Source organism: Perognathus longimembris, chromosome 18 (genome assembly GCF_023159225.1).
Source record: "Perognathus longimembris pacificus isolate PPM17 chromosome 18, ASM2315922v1, whole genome shotgun sequence".
Classification (NCBI taxonomy): Eukaryota; Metazoa; Chordata; class Mammalia; order Rodentia; family Heteromyidae; genus Perognathus; species Perognathus longimembris.
The window spans coordinates 39941032-39946687 of record NC_063178.1 but is presented as its reverse complement, the minus strand read 5'-3'; positions in this window follow the sequence as shown (position 1 = coordinate 39946687).

Here is a 5656-nt window from a genome sequence, read left to right as displayed (position 1 = left end):
GGAGGTTCAGGCAGAGAAGCCGAAGAGTACCCGGGAATCCATGTCTCAACAGCAGTTGCAGCACCAGTTGTGGGAGGATGGCAATGAACACAGCTTGGTTTCTATGGCTGCCTGTGGAATCGAGTAACCTCAGGCAGTCGCCAGCCAAGGATTCAGGGCAGACTCCGTGCCTCCACCTGTAATCTTGACCTGAAGCTGTGGTGGCACATGTCAAGCTCATCTGGGGCTGTAGGTGTTTGTGTGTGCTTACATAGGCTCATGTCCACACCCACATGCGTGCACATGTGCATTCTTCACCTACACTTGTGACAGTGCTTCTTTATCCAATGAGAGGCTGGAGAACCCATAATGGCTGGAACCCAGGCCTGAATGCGTTTGCATCAGTATCAGCTCCTTGTTTGTCTTTGGGGACCAGAAATCTAGGCATAACAAATACAATATGCTTTTCCTGTGTGAAGTACTGCTCTTTTTCACATCCTCTGTCTTCCTAGTCAGAAGGACTATTTTAATAGCATAGATAAGGCATGAGGCCTGCTCTAATAGCATAGCTAAGGCTTGAGGCCTACTCTAATGCTGTAGATAATAAGGCTTGTGGCCTAGTCTAATGGTGTAGATAAGGCTTGGTGCCTACTCTTATGGGGTAGATAAGGCTTGGGGCTTACTCTAATAACTATCTAATTAGATGAGGCTTGAGGGCTACTCTAATGGAATAACTAAGGCTTGAGGCCTACTCTAATAGCTAGCTGAGTAGATAAGATTTCTGGCCTACTCTAAAAGCATAGGTAAGGCTTGATGGCTACTCTAATAGCTATCAAAGTAGCTAAGGCTTGAGCTCTACTCTAATAGCATAGCTAAGGCTTGAGGCCTACTCTAGTGTAACTAGGTAGATAAGTCTAGAGCCCTACTCTAATGGCATAGCTAAGGCCTGAGAACATTACCTTTCCAAAATTTCAACTGCACCAAGTTTTGCTCTTCTACAAAATCTTACAATTTACCAATAATTTTCTTGTTCTCAAAAGTCATCTGGATTGTTATCTCAAATGTCCCTTGAGTAGAAATTCGGAAGCTGGCTTTGATAACTCTTTGGGGTTTATGAAATTGATATTTTGTTGTTGTTGCTTTGTCTATTTTTGTGGGTATGTGACAGTTCTAGGACTACAACTCAGGTCTGGGGAGCTGTCCCTAGCATTTTTGCTGAAGGCAAACACTGTACCACTTGAGCCACAGATCCATTTTGACATTTTTTGTTGGTGAATTGGACTGTCCTACATGGGATGGTTTTGAACTGCATTCCTTGTTCTCAGCCTCTTGAGTAGGTTGTGGTGGTCTTTGCATCAGAAAAGCCATGATACCTGGGTCCTGGCAATCACCACCACCATGAATCAATAACTCTTAACCCTCTCTCCCCACTTCCGCCTAACCAGAATTCATCTTGGGGAAGAGGCAGGGGGATGCCATCTGAAAAATTAAAGCCATTAGCCCGGCACTGGTGGCTCACATCTATCATCCTAGCTACTCAGGAACCTGAGATGTGAGGATAGCTGTTCAAAGCCAGCAGGGAAAGAAAGTCCATGAGACTGTTGGCTCTAATAAACTACTCAGAAAAAGCCAGAAGTGGTGCTGTGGTTCAAAGTGGTAGAGTGCTGGCCTTGAGCAAAAGAAGCTCTGTCTTTGTCTACCTGTGAGTCTGTCTCCTTGTCTGTCTTCCTTTCTATGCCGGTGTCTCTGTGTCTCTCTGTATGTCTTCCAATGTATGTGTCTGCCTGTGTGTCTGTCTCCTCATCTGTCTGTCTCTGTGTTCTTCCATGTGTGCCTATCTGTTGCTGTGTGTTATTGTGTCTCTGGGCCTCCTCTCTACGCCTACCTGTCTATGTGTCTGTCTTCCAATGTATGTGTGTGTCTGTCTGCCTGTGAGTCTGTCTCCTTGTCTGTATTCCTGTCTATTGTTCCTGTCTGTCTGTGTCTGTGTCTGTCTGTGGTCCAATGTATGTGTCTGCCTTTCTGTCTGTCTCCTCCCCTATCTATGTTTCTGTCTGTGTGTTGGCCTGCCTGCCTGTCTGTGTGTCTCTGGGCTTTCTCTCTGCATCTGCCTGTCTGTGAGTCTCAGTCTCTATGTCTGTCTGTCCACCTATGACTGTCTCTGTCTGTTTTTACCTGGGAGTTTGTCTTTCTGTTTCCTTGTCTGTCTCCGGGCCTATGCCTGTGTCTGTCTGTCTTTGTGTCTGTCTTCCAATGTATGTGTCTATCTTCTCTGTCTGCCTGTGAGTCTGTCTCCCTGTCTGTCTGTCTCTGTGTGTGTCTATGTGTCTGTCTCTCTGTCTCCTTGTCTGTCTCTGTCTTCCAATGTATGTGTCTGCCTGTCTGTCTTTCTGTATCTGTTTCTTTCAGTATGTCTGTCTGTCTCTGTGTGTCTGTCTGTCTCCCAGTGAATGTGTGTGTCTGTCTCTGTCTGTCTGTCTCTGTGTCTGTCTTCCAATGTGTGTGTCTTTCTGTCTTTCTGTGTGTCAGTCTACCTGTGAGACTGTCTCCTTGTCTATATATCTGTCTCGGTGTCTGTCTGTGTGCCTCTGGGCCTCCTCTCTGCACCTGCCTGTTTGTGAGTCTCTCTGCCGGTGTGTCTGTCTATCTGCCTGTCTGTCTTCCACTGTGTGCGTCTGTCTGTCTTTTTTATGTTGGTCTGTCCTGCCGGGCCAGCCGGCAGGGGAGCAGGAATCCTGACTGAGGGGCGGCGGGGATAAGGAAAAGGAAAAATAAGGCAAGAGAAAAAAGACAAGAGACAAAGATGGGGTACGGGAGGTCTGCAGCCGCAAGGTTGAACCTCAAGACTGCAGCCAAGTTTATTCCAACTCCCAGCTTATATGCAGTTTTGGAACCAGGGAATAGCATAGGATTGTTAAAATTCCAGAACATAAAGAGTCTTTGAAGTTTGCAACATTTGATTACAGTAGACACAGGACAAGTTTGATTAACATAGGAATCTACTCCAGCGGACATAGCAAGGTGGGGACATAGCAAAGCAATTCCGGATAGTGGCTGTGAACAAATGTCCTTGCCTTTAGCATATCCTGGTGGTAACAGCACAGCCAGAGGTGATAATGAACCTAGGTGCAGGTTTGGCTCCAGACATCTTGGCGACATCGGCACAGCCTGAGGTCAGGATGAGCTTAGCTGCTAGCTCGGCTCCCGACAGTCTGTGAGTCTGTCTCCCTGTCTGTCTGTCTAGCTGCGAGTCTGTCTTTCTGTCTATTGTCTATGTGTCTGTCTACCTGTGAGTCAGTCTGTCTATGCCTATATGTGTGTGTGTCTATGTGTAAGTCTCTGTGTCTGTCTTTCTCCATTTCTGTCTCTGTTTGTGTGTCTGTCTTCCAATGTATTCAGGTCTGTCTTTTCTGTCCATCTGTAAGTCTGTCTCCCTGTCTGTCTGTGTCTAGCTGTGAGTTTGTCTTTCTGTCTCCTTGTCTAATGATGTGTCTCTGAGTCTGTCTGTGTATATGTCTATGTGTCTGTCTCTCTACCTGTGAGTCTATCTGTATCCTTGTCTTTCTCTCTGTTGCCAGACCTTTCATGACACGATGATCTCAGAGCCTGGAGAAATAAATAGAAATAGAGGGGGGAAAAAAAGGAAATGAGGACCACATTCAGCTGAGTTCTGGTTGTCTATTCTTCATGTTTTCCAAAGTCTTCCAGAACTTTACAACTCCTAAAAAATAAATAAAAAATAATGTCACAATATTAAAATCAATTATCAATATATAAAAATATTTTAAATGATAAACACTGTAGATGATGAATACTATAAATCATAAGTGAATCATAAATAAGTGTTATAATAAATAAGCTATAAATAAATACAAATATGTAAATAAAAATATATATTATAAACAGTAAACACTGTAAATGATAAATACTATAAATCATAAATGATAAATAAGTATTATAAGTTATAAATACGAATATAAATGAAATATGAATCCGTAAACTCTAATAAGCAATAAGTGATAAATATTATAGATGATAAACACTTTAAATGATAATTACTATAAATTACAAGTAAATAAAAAATGGCATAATAAGTAACAAATATTATGAATAATAAGTATTATAAACGGTAAGCACTGTAAATGAAAAATAATATAAATCATAAGTAACTGATAAATGTATAATAAATAAGTTACAAATGAATAAATACGAATGTAAATAGGATAGCAGTCAATAAACAATAAAACAGGGCAGTCCCCCTCAGAGTGTACATATGCCAGGCCACGCCCCCTGACGCCAGGCCATGCCCCTGACGCCAGGCCACGCCCCCACATTGCAACGCATGCAAAGCCGCGCCCCTGAGGAGCCAACAGACTCCATGCTGCTGAGGAGCAAGGGAAAACCAGGCCACGCCCTCAACGACCACAGGGAGGCCAAGCCATGCCCACCAAAAGCACAGGATACCAGGACACGCCGCTGGACGTCAGACCATGCCCATGGAACCAGGCCATGCTCCTGACAATCCCAGGGACTCCAGGCCACACCCCCACCGACACATTCATCACATCTGCCAGGCCAAGCCCCAGTGACACCATTTCCACCACCCAGGCCACATGCCCAAGGCCTCACTCCTGCCAGGCCACTTCCCCTAGGCTTCACCTCCAACTAGGCCATGCCCCCAAGTTCTCACACCAGCCAGGCCACGCCCCCAGCAGCAGCCTCCTCACTCCAGCCAAGTCGTGGCCCCAAGAGCCACCCCTTGGTAGGCCATATCCCCAAGGCCTCACCTCTGACCAGGCCAAGCCCCCAACACCCTACTTCCTATCAGGACATGACCCCTAGGCCTCAGGGAGGCCAGGCCACCCATTCCCCCAAAGGCAGTCCAGCTCCATGGCCATGCCCACCATGATACCACGCCAGGCGGACCACGCCCCCAGCACCTCCATTCCTGTTAAGCCCGGCCCACCAAATCACAATGATGCCCCCCGGCCCTGCCACCAGCATCATTTCCCCTAGGCCCTGCCCCCAAGTCGTTAATGCCCACCAGACCCTGCCTGCCATGTCAGGCTGTCCCTTGGGGCTCCGCCCCGAGCCTCACTTCCCCTAGGCCCTACCTCTGAGTCGCAAATGCCCGCCGGACCCCGCCCACAAAATCACAACGATGTCCACCAGGCCTTTCCCCCATTCCGATGCCCTGTCCCTAGACCACGCCTTCAAGCACCTCGCCATCCCCTAGGCTCCGAGCACCAGAGGCTTCACATCCTCCTGCCCCGGCTCCCCCACGCACTCAAAGGCTGCTGGGCTTCCTGGCTTGTCGGCCCCACTGCTTAAAGGCCCCAGCCTGGGCGCCCACCTCCAGGTATCTGGGGATAGGAAGGGGGCGTCGTCATGGCAGCAGCATAGTCCACTTCCTCTGTGGAACCCTATGCCGCCAGCTGCCACTGCACCCACAGTTCCAGCTGCTTCACTTCGGGGCTGTGTCACCACAGCCAACATTGCCACGCTTGTGGTGTCCTCAGGCAGTGACCACCCGCTCCCTGCCAGCCTGCTGTGCATGGGGCAGCAAGGCAGGGCATGCCACACAGCCAAGGAGGCCTCACTGCACGTGCCCAGCAGGAGTGGACCGAGTTTCACCGCACATGCACAGCAGGCTGGACCACCATATGGGGAGCTTCTG